Below are 19,204 nucleotides of genomic sequence, written 5' to 3'. Positions count from 1 at the left end.
GAGCAGTAAAAGGTCATTGGTACCAAAACGCATGATGGTTTTTAAATTCACGGAGATAAGCATGTGTCATATAATGATTATTCATGCAATTCTTGTACATGATACTTGCCGTTGCATCCACCTGACTGCAAACCTGGTATTTGGCAATACGAATATTAACATGTTTCAATGCATTCAATACAAAACAAAGAAATGGATGCTTCCCCCAGGGTTGTTTGAAGGACCATTCTGGTCACCTGGTCTCGCTATGCATGATCACTTTTTGTTTAACACGAATTCCTGGTTTATTGTTACGCCAGGCAAACTTATCGGTACGCATTATGTTGCTTGGAATATGAGTGAAGTGCCTAACCAACTACGAAAATAGAAAGGTCATTTGTACCAACGTGCACATGAGCTAATTACGAACTGGCTTATACGGGAGATGAGATAATGGTGAGATGGCAGATGCCTGGGGTGCACGTCAAGAGTCGACACCCACGAGTCATACAGCCCACGAGTTATAGAGCCCACGAGATATACAGCCCACGAGCTATACAGCCCACGAGTTACTACACAAGTGAGGGCGCTTCACACAGTTTTACACGTCTACCAAAGTGTCTCTCCAAATGTTGCTTTGAAATTACGCTTTCTGAGGGAGCCCATTGCTGCAGCAGACCTCAGTCTTGAGTTACAACAGTTCAGTGATTAACCAAGGGTACTGTCTACCGTCAGGATGAGTACCCGCTCGACAACGAAGAAACGTTTTGAGGACCAAGAGTTCTCGAGAAAGAAGGATCCCGAGGGAAGGGAACATCAACAGCCCTTGGCCGGAGTGGGCCGACAAGTTTCGGTCAGCAAACCACCTCCAAGTCTAGCTCGTCAGTCAACCGATATGACACCCTAGACGACCACCACCTGATCAGTAACATTTGTACGCACGTCAACAAAGCCATTAAAGGACAAGTTCACCTTCATAAACATAAGGATTGAGAGAATGTAGCAATATTAGTAGAACACATCATTGAAAGTTTGAGGAAAATCAGACAATCCGTTCAAAAGTTATGAATTTTTGAAGTTTTTGTGCAGTACCCGCTGGATGAGAAGACTACTGCAGTGTATGAATAACTTAGATGTCACATGCGTACAACAATATAAGGAAAATATAAAGAGAATTTCACAAAATTCCATCTTTTGAAAAAAGTACACATTCCCCTGACTCGTTACCGACAAATGTTATTGGTAATATTATTCCCCCTGCCTTTAGAAAGAGGCAAGTCAAGTGCACTTTTATTATGCCAAAAAAGTGAAAATATGTTGAATTTTCTTTTACATTTTCTTTATACTGTTGTACGCATATGACTCACAAGCTGTAGTAGTCTCCTCATCCAGCGGTTCCAACACAAAAATTTAAAAAATTCATAACTTTTGCATCGATTGTGCAGTTTCCCTCAAACTTTCACTGATGTGTTCTACTAATATTGTTGCATTTTCTCAATCCTTATGTTTATGAAGGTGAACTTGTCCTTTAACGAAGAGACCCATTCACGACTTGTTGAAGCTATATTGTTGATGCAGTCAAGGAGGAGAAAATGTAAGTGTATGAGGCCATTCAACTTGATATTCACAAATACAGAGAGAAATTTGTGACGCAGACGTCACGGCAGCTGATTTAAAATGCAGAGTTTGTGCGACGACCAGGAACAATATTACTGGCGAAAATGTCTTCGTTTCCATGGAATCGCTGAGCGCAAGGATAAAAACACTGACCAGCCGATCACTGACGTTCCTTATCGGCATCTCGGCATCACACTAACTTGACCCTGCAAACGTCGATCGCAGCCATCGTTTAACACCGAGAGATCATGGAACATTGAGTACAACAATCTAAGACCGATCATCATCAAGTTCTCGAGATACTACATCGCACCAAGGAGGTTGAAGAGATGGGGTAACAACAGAGTTATTCCCTTTGATCTATGTTCGAAGCCGCCGCTCCAAAATATTTGAAGCATGTGCCAAACAGGATCTGCCCCGCCGATACGAAGACAATTGACTCGTGTCTCATTGCATAATCACCAGCCACTTTCAAAGGAAGATATGTCTTTGTGATAGTAATTATTTTTCGCTATCCCTTCTTATAAAAGCTAGGTGGTACAGACACGAGGATGCGCGAACAGAAATTGAGGAAAAAATGCTGAAATGAAGATAAAAATTGCTCGACTGGGCATACGCGGGCACTAATCTGATATATCTATCAATAAAGAATTATACTTGAAGATTATTACATGTTAGTTTCATTTGGGGAAATTAAGTCGAAAAGTGATAAAACCAGCTTTCCAGGATGGTAGGGACCTACAGTTTTAAACATTTTCACATAATACAGCTTTGATTTACACTTTTGCGCAAATTTCTGAACGGAATTGACTATTGTTTTACATGCTTTATTATTAAGTGAAATTTCATTTCATTTAATTTAATAAATAAATAAGCAAAATATGGCCAACATTATGATAACGTTCAAAATGAATCTTCAGATTGCTCAGCAAGACGGCGGCCTGGAACATCCATCATCAAAGGCACAAGTGCACCTGTGGAATTCTTTTGTACATCAATAGAAATCTGACAGCTGTTTGAATAATTACAGCCAGTTGGAACTCCATGTATAAAACCTCCTTGGTAATACCCACTGTCACCTATAGCTCAGTGGGGATTCCCCGCACGCAGCTGCGACTTGCTGTAGGGTGTGCGACCAATAAGTATTTGAATATTCATTATTCATAGCCACATTGTCAAGGTTTCGTAAGTACAAAGGAAACAAAAGAAAGTTAATGTGAAAGGACAATATTAACAAATGCAGCACAATAATCCGGTTAAAAAGTACGATATTGAATACAAAGACAAAGTATGAAGGATTGTTTGATATTTCATTGGAATATCATTATCGATGTTATCGATATGCTTTCTGAGGGAAATAACCATTGCTTTAACACTCGAATCAAAATGTTGATACATAAATGTTCGAAGGAGTTTGCTTCGTGGCGGTCCGTGAGCCTAGGGCTCGTTCTTTCTATCCCTAACCAAATCAACAAACAAACCAAGAATCACTCATAGGCCTTGGCTTTCCCTCGACCGTCTTTTTCTTTTTTTTTAAAACCAAATGATGTTGTGCAGAAAGGAATTATTAAAACATTTCTGCCTTTTAAACTAGATCTTACAAGGCCATAAAGTTTGATGCAAACACGGCACAAGAACCCTGAGAGACAACATGTGTGTGTGTGTGTGTGTGCACGCACGCTTGTCCAGGTGCACTTGCGTGCGTGCAAAGTGTGTGTATGTGAGTGTAACAGCCTGTGTTTGACTTTCTTTCGGGGAACCTGCTCCCACAAACATCTGCTTCTATGTATGTTCCCACCACACACAATTTTATTTATCAGCCATGAATGTAATGTACTTGAGAATGATTTCAATTGATTTTGTGCTACGTAAATGTTATTCGTATATACCGAATTAATAACTTATGATTTTTGTGTAACTTTACGTTGTAATGGACGGATGTTATAAACACAACACTGTCTGTATGAGTTGTGAGTTGTATGAGTGTGAATGAATGAAATGAAATGAGATGAAAATCTATTATGTTATATGATTGATTAAAAATTGAGTTAATTTAATTTTAAAATATGTATATATTGGTTTCTTTTGCTGATTGTCAATGGAGTTACTATCTGTAGTTCTCAGAAACATTTTGTACTGGGTTCTCCACATTGTTTATATTATGATTTTTCTGACTATTATTGAACAAAGACTTAAATACGAAAGTTGTATGGTAAGGAAATAACGTTATCTAGATGCGTATGGGCAATATTGTTTCAAGAAAACAGTAATGTGGAATTATACAATATCATAACGTATCATTATAATGTTAAATTCTTATCAAGCTTTCATTGTTCTATTTTCTATTTTGCTAGGTTATACTGTTTTCATTTTTATTCATAAGTATATGGACAGGCAGACAAACTGATAAACACATTCTACATTTGTATTTTTTCAGGCGTTTTTTTTTTCGTCTATCAAAATCGCATTTTGGAACACACTTGTAAATTAAAAGTAACCATGGGCCAAATCCATCATATACATGATAACAGTTAAATCAGTTATTGAATTTACTGTGTACATTATATTTGAATACACCTATTATACAACAGCATAAAGAAGAACATTGTCCACACACAGGATGAATATGGTTATGTCGGTTGATCAGCAGGTGCGCGCCTTTAGAATAGCGCCTGGCTTGAATGCTCCCCAGGGAGTGGAGAGTGAGCTCTGTCATTGACGGTTGAAAAAATGTATCCAGTGACAGGGGTAATCCCTTTAGTCTGTAATGAAATGGAAATTTCTGGAATTTGAAATTTTAAAGGGGATGGCTAGTAACCGATCAGTGGGAATCAGTGGGAATGCTGAGGGATGATTGTTCCAATCCTTGTGGGATTCATTTAAGAGTACATTATATATCTACTGTTGTGTGAAAATTATTTACTTCAGAACGGTCTCATATTCAAGTATAAATAATGTGCAGATTAATGCCCCGTCACTGACCAGGCACGCTAACCTGGAAACATAAAACTGCCTCTGTGATAGCTCATCACGGATGATCTCTTCTGTTTCTACTGTCTCTTCCTGCTCTTCTACCTCTTCTTCTACCATCGCTTGATTGATCTCCGTTTCCTTCTCCGGTTTTTTTCTTTACGTAGTTCTAGAAATGTAATGGCAATGGCCTATTTGTGCAGGTGAACGTGCGTGTAGGGTTGAATGAATGTCACTTGTCATGAAAACGCTGGGAAAATGTGAATAATTCCATATTAATGGGTCAGTGCAATGCACTCTCAATAAGCTAATACAATACTCGTTGTAAGTCGCAGAGCTCGATCTAAACTCGCGCTTAGCTCGAGGGCAACTCCCCCTTCCACATACTGGTAGTAGGGTCGTAGTGCTCGTATCGCACTCTTGAAAACTCTAGCAGAACTCACGTATATACTTGAAGGTGGCGAGTTTACGAAAAGTTCATCGCGAGCTTCGTCCGAGTATTGAGAGTTTGTTACGAGTAGTACGAGTATATTACGAATTTTAAAAAGTTCAGCACGAGTTACTTCGAGGTATCGAAATTTTTAAACATGTTCACAAATTTTGGAACCACTCGCGAGTTCGAGGGGAGTTTTGCAGATTCACCACGAGTTACGCGACTTGTCGCGAGTTATCCCGAGTTAGTATACATGAAGAGCTTTACGCGAGTTATCACGGGTGCCCATTTGAGGCAACTCGCCACAACTCGCCAAAGCTCGGCACTGTAACTCGGCAAAGTGGGAACCCTGCTTAACACCTCCCTGGTCAAACAGTCTTTATTGTGCACTGCAAGCCTGCTTCATAATACTTAATAAATAGGGGATCGGTTCCTTTTTATAATCGATGGCAGAATATGGAAGTGGCAGGCAACTTTCGTTAGTTCGCAATACCCACTGTCATGCACCTAGAGCTCAGTGGGGATTCCCCGCACGCAGCTGTGACCTGCATGGTGTGTTGTGTGCGGCCAATTTGAATATTCATTATTCATAGCCACAGTGTCAAGGTTTTGTAAACACTAAAGAAACAGAAGAAAACTAATGTGAAATGACAATATTAACAAATGCAGCACAATAATCCGGTTAAAAAAAAAATAATTTTGACTACAAAGACAAGGATTGTTCGATCTTCCACAGGAGCATTATCAGTAACTGATGGTAGTTATCGATGTTATCTGAGCTGTCGGAGGGAAATAACCATTGCTTTAACACTCGAATCAAAATCTTGATACATAAATGTTCGAAAGATATTCTGGATGGTGATCCGTGAGCCAAGGGCTTCTCTCTATCCCTACATACCAAACTAAACCAATCAAACCAACAAATTTTCTTAGCCCTGGGCTTTCCCTCGACTGTCTTTTTGACAAAATAGTACTGTGCAGAAAGAAATTATTCATATATTAGAACTTTTTAAACTAGATTTTACATGGCCATAAAAGCAACAACATACAGTGTACTCACTAAATTTCACCATTGTTATGATATTGCAATACATCTTTTGGAGAGATTGGCGATTAGATTATGTTACTTCTTAAACATTTATGCATGTGTTGTTTCTTTTGCTATGGTGTACTATCTGTAAAGTTTGTAGAAATATTTTGCAGTTGGCCTTCTAAATTGTTGACATTATTATTGTTATGACCATTATTGAACGAAGACTTTAGTGCAGAAATATATAGTGAGGTAAAGAAATAACGTCATCTAGATGTTTTCGATCAATATTGTTCCAATAAAACTGTTATGTGCCATGAAACTTCATTAAAAAGAAATAGTAATGACATCGTAACGTATCATTTTGTCGATTCGGTAACACGACATTTTGCTCCTGCGGCAATTGCTCCGGTCTTATTTCCTCCAAGGACTAAGGGTTAGGGTTAGGATGGCAATTGGGATTTAGATTAATTTGATGTGAGGATTAGGGTTAGGTGAATTTATGTTTGGCTTTTCGTGCAGACATTTCATGAAAGCAATTGTCGCAGGGGCATTATGTCATGGAACTGTTCAATTCATATTCAACTTTAATTGTTTTATTTACTATTATAGGTTTTACAGTTTTCATAAGTATATATGAGTACAATAGGTAGACAGACAAACTGACAGACATATTATATATTCGGTGTTTTTTTTCAGTATGTGCCTATCAAAATCGCACGTTATGAATTTTAAATATACATAAAATTGTATACACCTATTATACGAGATCACAAAGAAAGAAAACATAATTATACAAACACAGCATCATTCTTCTTTCTGTATACATTATAAACAAACATAAAAAACAACACAAGAACAACAACAACCTCCCGCTCCCACCCCTCCGATAAAGAGAGAGAGAGAAAAAAAAAAACTCGGCAAGGCGAATTCGAACAAGACTGAATGGACTTTAAAGGAAACCAGAACTCAAGGAGCAGTGTGGATTGAGTGAAAACAGCAACATTAGTAGAACGCATCAGTGAAAGTTTGAAGAAAATCGGACAATCGATGCAAAAGTTATTATTTTTTTTAAAGTTTTGGCGTTGTTAATAGGGGGACTACTTCAGTTTATGACATCGTGTGTGGACAACAATAAAAGAGAATATAAAGAAAAGTCTACATACTTTCACTTTTCAGCTACTCCTGTATTATGAGCCATCCTAAGTTTTGAAGACCCACAACAGTCGTTCAGTCCCACAGTGAGAGCAGACAGGCTTTAGAGATCTTTAAAGATTTCGGATACGCAGATTATTAGCAATGAAAGGTTTTGGACTCAAAATTGTCTTATTCCTTCCACAATACAAGATCCGATGAACACCGTGGAATTAAAGGTTTGTATTGAAGTCTTGCCTTCTTGTCCTTTAACTTAAGTGACCTTTAACGGGTTAATCTCTCGCTTTGTTCCTCAATGTTAAACGCGACGGTACAAATGCTGCGATTTCACGTGGTTCGCCCCTGGAAAATAATATAACATTTTCATAATGATACCCTGTACCAGTACTCGCGCCGCTACCAGCGCGCTAGTCCAGCCCCTAGTGGTCCAGCCCCTGTGCAAAACCTCTGTAATGGAGAGGCACAATCATGAAGAGCGCCCTCGCCTGTCAGTTAAATGAACTGTTAAAAGGGAAACGAAACTCAAATAAAAGCAGGTGGACTGAGTGAATGCAGCAATACTATCATAGAACACATCAGTGAAAGTTTGAGGAAAATCGGACAATCCGTTTAAAAGTTATGAATTGTTAAATTTGGCACCGCCTTCGCTGCAGGGATGACAAGACTTCCATATTTCATGACGTCACATATGAAAAACGATATAAAGGAAATATAAAGAAAGTTCTATAAAATTACATTTTTTTTTTTTTGTAAAGAGTACACATTTTCTCGATCTGCTCTCTGAAAGACTCAAGCTAGGGTTCCATCATTGTGCAAAATAAAAATGAAAAAATATTGAGTTTCTAATCATTTTCTGTATTACTGTTTTCCATATGTGACGTCACGAACTATAGTAGTCTTCTCATCAAGCGACGGCGGTACCATTTCCCTTTGAATAGCTAAACAAGCAGTGGGTTGCTCAGTTGTTGCATTCAAAAGGCGACAGAGCCAGAAGCCTTTGTTGCCGGTTTTTGTAAATATCTCATGCGCCTTTGTTTCCATTGCATATTGATGCTGGGATTGATGCCTCGCAAAAGTCCTCAAACTATCGCGATCTGTTGGACAGTTTGTTGGACGTACATTAAAATGCGCCCGTCACAAAGTGACTGTTCTTATTAGAGACCCTATTAGCAAGTAAAGAGTCAAGACAGAATTCTCCCCAGGATCATCCATACTAGTATATAACGAAGATATGAGTCACACTCGCGCTCATGCAATGTGAATTATAGATTACAAAATGCTGTGAAGAGAGATCTTAACTTCACTTCAGAATCCGGTGATGAACGAGGAATATATTATTGTGAAGATGTCCACTCTTGAAATGTTTGGTAAATTCAGTTGGTTAACTATTATACAGTAGCAGTTGGTTTTTCAACAACAGCAAAAAACCGTACTTCCGGATTTTCATTGACCTTTCGTATAATTCAACCAACACTGGGAAATTGTTTTTTACTTTTTATTTTCTATCATAGTGTACTGAATATATCATGAATATTTTCCAGACCTGGTAAATTGGTAAATGAGGGTCCGAAATTTGATTTGTACAGCTTTGCATGATTCCACATTTCCATTTAAAGTTAGATAAAACATGTTGGGGAAATGGTGGTTTGTTACAAATTTTCTGTGAAATGAACCAACAGTATTTTGAAAACTGAGTGTGATATATTTGTTGAAGTTGCCAACTGTATTTGCAAACTTCTCACCTGTAACATTCTTACCTGTAATGGTGAATAATCCTGTGACTGTCACATATACCCTGAGTAAGTTTCGTCAATTTCGTTTGGCATCTGATGGTTGAAGTAGAAGGGTCTAAAATGTGAGACAATCCTTGACGACATGTTTTGTACATGATGTAAGTGTTCTTTGTGAATAATAAAATGTAATTTTAGAAAACAGAAACCTTTTGTTTCTCGATTGGGTCAGAGAATACTAATATCGTCTGTGCAAGCACCGTTAAGGCGAAGAAATGATCATCAGATAGAAAAATAATAAAATAAAAAGAATTGGTTTTTTTTTTTCGAAAGTGAAACATGACCATAGTCACATAGCCCTGTTAATACCTTTTAGTAGTTTAAATTTTCATTTCCTTTAGATTGAGAATTGTATGTAAGTTCATTTCAGAGGGAAGTGGGTTACTATCTATTCCTTTCATCTCCAAATTTTGCATGTTTTTAGTGGGTCCCTCCATTTTCGATGTTTTACGTATTATATCGTCTTTATCACTTCAGTCAATTTTCATTATAACGTATTTCTTATCCTAAGGTTCCTCTATTATATTTTTCTCAATTTACTTTGTTTTGACTATGCAACCTTATTTTCTGTTACCAAAGAAAGTGAAATGTTTATGTTCTTTTCGAAAAAATGAAATAAAGCATGACTTGAATTGAATTGAATATTCGAAATATACAAATAATGAAGACGTGATAAATGTTGCTTTGCAAACTCAGTCACAACTTGCCATCAGTATTGCATGCCATCTTAATTGTGCAACCAAGAGGTGTACAATAAGCCTTCAGAAGAATGATGTCACATGTGTGAATGGGTGACACCCAGGGGCGGATCCAGGAATTCCGTAAAAGGGGGGAGGGCGCCTTAACAACATTAAAGGAAGCGCACTCACCCCTCCATTTTTTTAAAATTTCTTTTGTTTTAAGAAAAAATAAAGTTGATCCGCCACTGGTACCATAAATATCATATGAGACGATGCTAATTCAAAACAAGATTTAGGGGCTCTTTAAAGATCAAAAACATGTGCAGAGAAAGAGATGATAATGGCAAAGAAGGTGACAGCAATACTACTATATGTTTGTTGTGTATATCCTCATGTTTCTTATATCTGACACTGATAACCTGACAAAGAGATCGAGAGGGAGGGGGAGGGGGGACAAAGAGAGAGAAAAGAAGATGCATGATCAGAGGGATGGAGAGAGAGAGGCCAAAGAAGGGGGACTAAACAGGATGCATACAATAGGTCGGACTTCTTTGACAAGGAGTTCTGAGAGAAACTATATCGAGTCCGACGAGAGCCTTTGGTACACGGGTAATCACTGTCCGTTGTCCATGCCAACGTAAACAGCCCAACTTGGGCTACTATTCCTGAGTGCTACCTGTTACCACCAGCCGAACAATCAATGGAAGAAGGTTAGGACACAAGTAAACAAAAAAGCTAAACCACACGCAGTTGTGAGAACTCTTCCGCACATCTCCCACCTTTTCTGATCTTTTATCGAAGACGAACTTTACTAAGGTTTCGCAATGCTGCTATAGTTATTGAAGCGCTGGTTGATTGCATACGTTTGAAAGCTCTGCGGATTGTTTTATTATGGATGAACAGACCAACACATCATTGGTTTCATCCGTGGTACATAACAGCAAAACATTGGAATAGACCAGTTGTTGAACAGAATCGACGAGGACTCTTTTGTGGTTTAGATTTCACGCTGTCTTGTCTAATGCATGGAAACATATCGACGACAAATCACAGACGTTTGAAAGTCAAGGCATCAAAAAGTTTAAACTATCTTCTACGAGGGAGTGACAATATGTTCGTATTCAGAATGTTGCTCGAAACGTGAATACGACAGGGCAGGTGCGGAAGGAAACACTATTCGGCCACTCCATTCCATCAGTCGAGGAGTTCTCTTCCTCAAGACAAACCATGGCGTCAGATGAGACTGAAAATTCCGCCATGATTGTTGAGGATGTGGATTCCATAGACCAAGAAGGGTTAGATGGACAGAATACACAAGTGCTCATAAGAAAAGAGAACACTCATGATCTTACGAATCAAAATGAAAATGTCAAAGGATCTCTCTCAAGATTAAACGGAGTCGTCACCAAGGTGACCATCGGTGGCAACAAGGGGAAAATAAGGCTACGCTCCACCCAGGAACTCCGAGAGATGCTTGAGAAGAAGACGACGATGGGACCGGAATACCCAGCCATCGCGGAGGAAGAAGCGGATGATGACGGCTGGCTAGAAGGTCAGATTAGTAGAACCGAGGGCGTGATACCGACTACGATGACGGAAAAATATGCTATTCGCAGGTTCTCAAACCAAGTGAGAAATAAAACTCAACTGGGATACGAAAGGGCTCGGAGCAAAAGCGATAACACCATCCCTCGAATACGAACTGAAATCCCCGAGGAAGAAGGAGGTGGAAGTCGTGAAACAAGCAGACGATTGCGAAGTCGACGCCGTCGTCGGTATGCTCAAGAAACTGGTCTAAACATCGAAAATAATGAAGACGAAGATGAAGACGAACAAGACCCTGATATACATGCTGGTCGCGTCCGTCGAGGAAGCATTCTAATACCTGGGATCTCGAAGACACGATACCGAGGACGACAAAGGACTGGAAGTCAGGACCTAATTATCGAGGAATCTATAGAAGAAGTATTTGGAGATGATGAGATGGAGACGGGCAGTCGTCGAGGCAGTCGATCACAGCTTCTTATCAATACTGTTGTGAAGGGGGATCCGGATTCGCGAAGACGCCGTCCGAGATCGCGCCGTTCTTCGTCACTAGACAACGATTTTTTAAATCAGTGGAAACTTCAACCAGCCAATGGTCGATTCCTCCTGCTCCCTGGATCGTCCCGAAGAAGTCGAAGAGGAAGCGTATCGGACGTCGACGATGAGGACGATGATGTAGAATTTAGCAGGATGAGCGTCCGTGGTGAGGGTGGAAAGCGAGGGGGGTTTCTGTCAACAGGAACATCCGGTGAACTACAAAAACCAAGCAGAGAGGAACTGAGAAAGAAAAATGCGGTGAGAAGTGTTGCAAATTTGGAACACAATCGTGAAAGTTTGTGTATTCGAAATAATAATGAACCATTTTTACCTTATCTATCAGGATGTATGAACAAATTATGTTTTAAGATGACCCGTAAAATCCTCTGAAAATACTCTCTTGTGGATAACTACATTATTCAATAATTATATGGAGACTGTGTATCATATTGCTACAAATCGAACAAAGGGTTAATATGAGTCAATATCAAGGATTTTGTTACGGCCTTATTGTCAGGAGTAAATTCAAACTTCATGAAGACATTGTTTTGCTACAGACAGCAAAGTGCTTATCGAATGGCTGATTGGTAGGTTTAAAATACTCTTTACATTCCCGTGTGTCTGTGTGTGTATGTGCGTGCGTGTGTGTATTTACCATGATAGGCAAAAACCTGCATATAGTTCGAGCTTAAATAAACAATCCGAATTTCTTGAAGTAAAAATACCAAATTTAAGCAGGTTAAATGAAGAATCACATCTCTTTTTTTTTCTCGTTACATGTAGATGTCAATCGTATGATAAGATTACTCGTTAAACTTATAAAATTACTCAGATTTCTGTTTGAAATGAAAAGAAAAACGGAATTGAACACTCCTTTTCATAATGTGTACCTTACATGTTAAACGAACCCAGTGACTGTCAGAAAAGTAGATGTTTCGCTGACTCGTGATCCTTATAAGAACTTTTTAAAATTTAATCCCCCCCCCCCAAAAAAGAAGAAGAAATAACAGGGAAATTTTCACATGTTTACATCAGTACAACATCATAATCAGGGAAAATATTGTAAATGGAAGTAAAATTATGTGCTGAGACTTTTATGACTATAACGAGATAAAGCTGTTGGAAATCGAGGGGACTGTTGAAAAGATTGTCATGTAAGTAACCTCATTAACACTGACTAATTATCGAACTATAAGAAAACTAAAGAAAATTGCCTTAAAAAAGAAGGAAAAAGCGACAGAAAAACTACACAAAATGCACCCACACACACAAACAAACAAACAAAAACTAGGCACCTCTCACATATAGGAAAGGATAAGCGGGGAAGGAATATCAGGAAGAAAGTATGGAAAGGACAAGAAAAGGCGCGAAGGGTGAAGGAGGAGGAGTTGAAGGGTCAATACCAATGCACACGAGGCACATGATGCATGAGCTCACAAGGGTATGAGTAAACAACTTGGATGAGGAGAAAATAAGGACTTAAAACTAGAGCTGAGAAGGATATTAATCTTCCACTTTATAGGAATTTATCAACAAGTAATAATGTAATAAAAAATCATATAAAATGTGGCTCAAAATTTCAACTTGAAAACAGTGATTTGTTATAGTGTGCACGTCTCCGTATAGGGTTTCTGAAGATACAACTGAGTAAACTGGCGTGAACATATTCCTGACGAAGAGATAACTTTCTTTCAAGGTGAATGTACTCCAGCCATCATGCCAGAGGTTTGTGTTTATATCTTAATTTCTAGTTGTGAAGTCAGTTGGCAGTTCCAAAAGGTACGGTTGTTAATGAACAAATGCTGCCTTGAGAGGAAATTTTGAGCGTTTTGCTAAAGAGGTTTGTAACCTCTGATGCAAGTTAGGATAAAGCGGCTGACATTGCACATACGAATGTCTACAGTAGTAACTAGTAGAAACGATGTTGATAAGTGAACCGTTACAAACAAATGTGTGGCATGTAAAGCATTCATAGTTTTGAACAGGAAAGACAGAACAGACTCATTCAGCGCTATTTTTCTTTTCTTTTCCAATCTAGACTGACAAAAGACAACACAAGTAGAACTAGTCGAAAAGAAAAAGGCTCAAAAAAAGAAATTATAACAGAAAGAGATGCGGGGAACAAATTACAATAAAGAGAGCTGAAAGGGATGGAGACAGAAAGAGGGAACTACCATTTTCTAGTGAGGAAACTTAAGCACAAAATCAAATAAAACGGACCTCTCTTTGTCTATTTCCGTGCACTGGTCAAATATTACTAGCATTCAGCCACGATGAAGAGGACAAACAGTTCGCACTAGTCAGACCAGAATTCTCTAATAGCAGTCTTCTTTTTTTTTACATGCTGGAAGGAACTGACAGTCTTCACTTTGTTAGTCATATTTGTCTGTTAACTCCCCCCCCCCCTTACCCATTTTCCATTTACTCTTGTGTGTAGATTCATCACTCTTATTAAACGTGCAGAGTAGCCGTTGGTAATAGCGAATCTTGCAATCTTTTACAATATAGTAGTAAATCCCTGAAAGTTCAGAAGTAGGAATTAAGTATAACCCCCATTATTTTCAAGACATTTGGCATTGGCATGACACGTAGCAGGACATCTACTCTTCTTAGATAAATAATTAATCTCGATTGTCTGGAACCAAACCCATTAAAATGTTTTTTCAAAACTCTACTTTGCGGCATGAATGGATCGCATACTTACCATGCAAGTCATCAATGGAAAGTGCATCTAGGCAGCTTTACGACCACATAGACTGCTTTTCACAGCATGAACTATTGAATACGCATACGATCCTACGCATGTATTCCTTTAAAATGAAATGCTATCACTCCATGTAAACATTACACTGGAGTTTGTAAGCGGTGATGTAAGAAAAACGCAACCACAAATTAATGTAACAGGAAAATGGAATTCGAAATATACCAGGTATGACAAGAATTGTTAAAGGGATGGTATAGTATTGGTGAAGGCGAGGATTGGGCTTTTAACTTTTTTCGAGACACCAAGAAACCTCTTATGAAATAGTGCAGAGCACACCATTCTAAGACAAGTTTATTATTTTTTTATTTATTTATTTCCATTCACAGGGTGGATAGCCCTTTCAGCACAAGACTGATTTTCAAAGGGGTCCACATAAAAATACAATGATTTACAGGGTAAAACAATAAATACAAATTACATAAATAACTGTATACAACAAACAAACAAGAATAAAAATAAAAATACTCAACATAAAAAATACAAGTATTCCTATTCACTTCAAAAGCATGGAAAATGGGCCTAGATGAATTGAATTTTCTGCCAGAGTATGCAAACAATCATTCGTGATATGAATATTAATCAATGTATGTATAATAACAAAAAAAAAGATGTATATTTAAAACGCAGCCTCAAAACATATCATATCTTCTTATATTCCGTTTAAAAATACAGATTGTATCACTCGAACGAATATCATACGGTAGACTATTAAACAATATTGCACTAGAATATAAAAAACTGTTCCGTTTAAAATTTGTATTTGGTTTTGGCAAAAATATTTTACATAAAGTATTACGGAGAGAATATTGCGAAGTTTGCATGCATATTCGATTGGCAAGGTATTCAGGAGCAGTATGATGGATACATTTAAACAGGAGGATAAGATTCATTTTTTTCCATCTCCTTTGAAGAGGTTCAATTCCTGACTGATTGTATAATTCATCACTTCGTGCAAACATATCAGCATTTAGAATAATTCTCAAAGCTCTTTTCTGTAAAATAAAAAGTATATTCAGATGTGACTTATTAGCACTGGCCCATACAGAAGAACAATAATCAAAATGAGATTGAATAATTGTGTGATACAACATTTTTATGATATGAGTATTCAAAAATGATTTTGCTTTGCGAAGAAGAAATAAGTTCGAAGTTTATTTGATGAAAATCGGTTTTGGAATGGCTGAGACATCCAAAAACAAAGTAAAACTAGAGAGGGGCCGTCAAAGGCGGCAGACCCACGCCTAAGTACAAAGTCGGGGTAAACATAATGTGCATTCGGTCATCTACCAGAATTCGGCCACTTAATTGCCAGTGTGCTTTATCACCAGCCAGTGAGTTCTACCAAAGATCGTACACTGAAGTGTACGATCTTTGCTTCTACAGTCACATCACACGCAAATCACATCATTACACATACGGTATTAACACTCATTCACGTACAGGAAAGTCCTTAAGTCTCCTCCAAAAATCCATCGAAAATCCCAAATTCCACCGTCAAAAGTGCAGAATCGGAACTTTTCCAAGCGCGCGCGAATTAAGTCCAGTTTTAAGAGTATTGTCTACGCGACGGGTCGCGGAAAAAGTGCTAAAAATCGAGAAATACGCCGTTTTCTTGCGGGATATTTTGATTATAGCAAGCCGAGAGTGTGATGATATCAGAGGTCGTATGAGTGTACGATCTTTGATGGTATCCACAAAAGCAAAAAAGAAAAACAAAATTTACGTACCCCCTAGGCAATTACCCCTATGATTAGTGTCTACGGGAATTATTCAATGCAAGGGTTGAATGCAAATGTCTACTGCACCAGTATTCGGCCACCAACGAGCGCCGCAACGTCCCCGGTGCAATTTTGCACCAACAGTGTAGAGCGCGATGCATTTTCAGCGGCCTTGCACACGCATTGACATTGAGCACGCATATCGTGCAGTGTGACTGCGACCGAGCAAAATGCTCCTCCAACGAAAAAAACAATTAATGTTAATTTGAACAATCATCAAATATCAAAGGTCGTATGAGTGTACGATCTTTGATGGTATCCACAAAAGCAAAAAAGAAAAACAAAATTTACGTACCCCCTAGGCAATTACCCCTATGAAATAGTGTCTACGGGAATTATTCAATGCAAGGGTTGAATGCAAATGTCTACTGCACCAGTATTCGGCCACCAACGAGCGCCGCAACGTCCCCGGTGCAATTTTGCACCAACAGTGTAGAGCGCGATGCATTTTCAGCGGCCTTGCACACGCATTGACATTGAGCACGCATATCGTGCAGTGTGACTGCGACCGAGCAAAATGCTCCTCCAACGAAAAAAACAATCAATGTTAATTTGAAAAATCATCAAATATCAAAGGTCGTATGAGTGTACGATCTTTGATGGTATCCACAAAAGCAAAAAAGAAAAACAAAATTTACGTACCCCCTAGGCAATTACCCCTATGATTAGTGTCTACGGGAATTATTCAATGCAAGGGTTGAATGCAAATGTCTACTGCACCAGTATTCGGCCACCAACGAGCGCCGCAACGTCCCCGGTGCAATTTTGCACCAACAGTGTAGAGCGCGATGCATTTTCAGCGGCCTTGCACACGCATTGACATTGAGCACGCATATCGTGCAGTGTGACTGCGACCGAGCAAAATGCTCCTCCAACGAAAAAAACAATCAATGTTAATTTGAAAAATCATCAAAATACGGGCCAGTTTGTGATGACGGAGAACGAACTTTCATAAATCTAGAAGGACATAGTCCCTCAAATAGGCCTAAACGTAAATTTCGGAATTCTTACGAACATTTGAGCAGCGAAGTCGGATCGTTGGGGAGTTTATGTGTTCGTATGGTAGCGGAAAATCGCAAAGTGAGAAACGGGAAATTTTCGGAATGGTCACTATACCATGGGGTCAAAACTTCAAGGTCACACAGAATTTGCAAGGGTCAACCGATTATCACCAAAATCTAATCGATTCTTTCCTGTCATTATCCAAACATTCCCTGAACATTTCGTGCAAATCCGTTTACCCGTTCTCTTGTTATCTTGTACACAAACAAACAAACAAACAAACAAACAAACAAACAAACATACAAACAAACAAACAAACAAACAAACAAACAAACAAACAAAAAAACAAACAAACAAACAAACAAACAAACAAACAAACAAACATACGGAACCCTTTACATAACCCCCTGCCGATTTTCATCGGCGTGGGTAATAAAGCGATCGTAGTATAAGCTGGGTCCCACCTTTTATTACGATTACCCTATTTTGGGTATCTCAGCCATTTTAAAACCATGCAATTGTCATCAAATAAACGTTGAATGCCTCTTGGAATTACATGATCTTTCATATTTCATAGGAGGTTTCTCATTATCTCACCCAAAACTGTTAGAAACCTGAAGTTAGGTCTCAACCAAAACTATACTATCTCTTTGACTTCTTCTCCACCTCTCACCTCTCCTGTTTAACTCCATTCTGTTCTAGGAATTTTTCATCATTTTTCGAAATTATTGGTAGCTTTTTTGTAATGTGATTTATCAACATCTTTATTGCATGTCAAAATAGTAACTCATCTCCAAAATCATAGTTGGGTAATTTTTAAAGAAAATCTGTCGAGCTTATTTTTTTTTTCTCTCAAACAAGAAATTTAGTATGAACAAATATGTGTTGTTGGACGCAAAATGATTTCTTACAAGGCACATTATTTGCTGCTCATGATACAATTTGCCAAATTTGAATTCTGTATATATATATTTGTTCACTCCATCAATTTAAGTCAAGAAGTCTCCCGCTTTGGATGTCAAAACGATTATGTTTGTGTGTACCTTATAACGAGTGCAAGAAAAAAAAATGATATTCACAATAACATTTGTAATATTCTCAGAATCACATTCGTATTGAGTTACATTGTAACGTTCTATCAGTATGGTTTTACTACTCCTGACATGGTAATCTACCAGACTGTATTTGAGCAGAGTGGCTGCGATGATCATTCGTCTTTCCGTATTAGAGTAATGTGGCCTACACAAATACATTAACCCACAAACACGCAATATAATATCGCTTTAACAATGCAGTACGTCAACATCAATGCTGAAAGCCTTTGTTTCTTTGTTCTTTAATAAGTGTTGTATTTTTTCTTTAACTTGCAGGAGAAACTTCTGCGGAAATTCAGAATATACTGCAAATTGATCACCTCCTTCTACCGGCTTTGCCAACAACATTTTCTCAGGTACGTGAGAGGTTTATCGTAAGTTCATGATATATGAGAGTGGTTCATGTGTGCAACTTAGATGCACAGAGAAGGAATATTACATAATGGTAAGTGATACTGAATGCAGAGTACTTGATTATAACAGTTACAGTGTACACGGCATATGCATATTTAGCCCATAAACAAGTACAGGGTTGTTTTTTTAATGTTTGTTTGTTTGTTTGTTTTATTTGTTTGTGTGTTTTTTTCCGAAGCCTAAGGCCGATGTGAAATAGTTTTGCAAGAGGACTCTTTATTATTCATTTTGAGTGTATGTTGGCTAGAATAGTGCTCAAAAGAGCAGGTACCATATAACATTTTAGTAAAGAAAATGTATTTAACATTGTTTTAATATGATGTGGGGATTGCCTGTACAAGATTGAAGCAAAGTTCTCATATGGTTCTTGACCGTGAACTTCATGATATGAAGTTTCGCGATTTTAGCAAAATCAA

The 19,204-nt window shown here is 38.2% G+C and overlaps 1 pseudogene; it reads left to right on the top strand.

Annotated features, from left to right (window-relative positions):
- The first annotated feature begins 715 nt into the window (after positions 1–715).
- LOC139709223 (uncharacterized) overlaps positions 716–19,204 on the top strand; it is a 43,108-nt pseudogene continuing 24,619 nt past the window's right edge.

Source organism: Diadema antillarum, unplaced genomic scaffold (assembly GCF_040938485.1).
Source record: "Diadema antillarum isolate AM-2024a unplaced genomic scaffold, OU_Dant_1.0 seq00001416_RagTag, whole genome shotgun sequence".
NCBI lineage: Eukaryota > Metazoa > Echinodermata > Echinoidea > Diadematoida > Diadematidae > Diadema > Diadema antillarum.
This window is presented reverse-complemented; position numbering and strand designations above follow the sequence as displayed.